Source organism: Leishmania donovani, chromosome 34 (assembly GCF_000227135.1).
Source record: "Leishmania donovani BPK282A1 complete genome, chromosome 34".
NCBI lineage: Eukaryota > Euglenozoa > Kinetoplastea > Trypanosomatida > Trypanosomatidae > Leishmania > Leishmania donovani.
The window spans coordinates 937190-937979 of record NC_018261.1 but is presented as its reverse complement, the minus strand read 5'-3'; positions in this window follow the sequence as shown (position 1 = coordinate 937979).

Genomic DNA, 790 nt, shown 5'->3' with positions numbered 1-790 from the left:
TGCGTGCCGCGACCGCGCGCGGGGCGTGGAGCAGTGGTGCTGGCGCCGGACCTGCTGCGAGGGTAGCGTGACCAGCCACGGCGCAGAGAAGCGCGTGTGGTCGCCCTTGTTGCGGGGTCGCTCTCCCGCCCTCATGGCACCCGCCACGGGCGCCGCCACCGTGGAGGACGGCTTGGTGCGACGGACCTGGGCACGTGTGCCGGCGCCGCTGTAGCCGGTCGCGTGCGCCTGTTTTTGCCATGGAGAACGTGCGAAGGGGCTGCGGCGTCTTTGCGTGCCGCGACCGCGCGCGGGGCGTGGAGCAGTGGTGCTGGCGCCGGACCTGCTGCGAGGGTAGCGTGACCAGCCACGGCGCAGAGAAGCGCGTGTGGTCGCCCTTGTTGCGGGGTCGCTCTCCCGCCCTCATGGCACCCGCCACGGGCGCCGCCACCGTGGAGGACGGCTTGGTGCGACGGACCTGGGCACGTGTGCCGGCGCCGCTGTAGCCGGTCGCGTGCGCCTGTTTTTGCCATGGAGAACGTGCGACCTGGTGCGCCACGCGCGATCCGCGGATCGTCCGACGCTCGAGGCAGACCGCGTTTCACGCAATGGTGTTGCGCGCAGGGATGCCATTGCACGCACCTCACTCGCGCTGCACGGGCCTCCGCCGTCGTGTGTATATCGCTGCTCCCCACATCCTCCGTCCCCTGACCTGGGAACGGCGGGCTGTGAGCGCTCTGTGTGCGCGGGCGCATGCGTATCGGCAGGGCTCTTGGGGTGGCCCCTTCCGCTTGACGCAGCCACGCCTGTG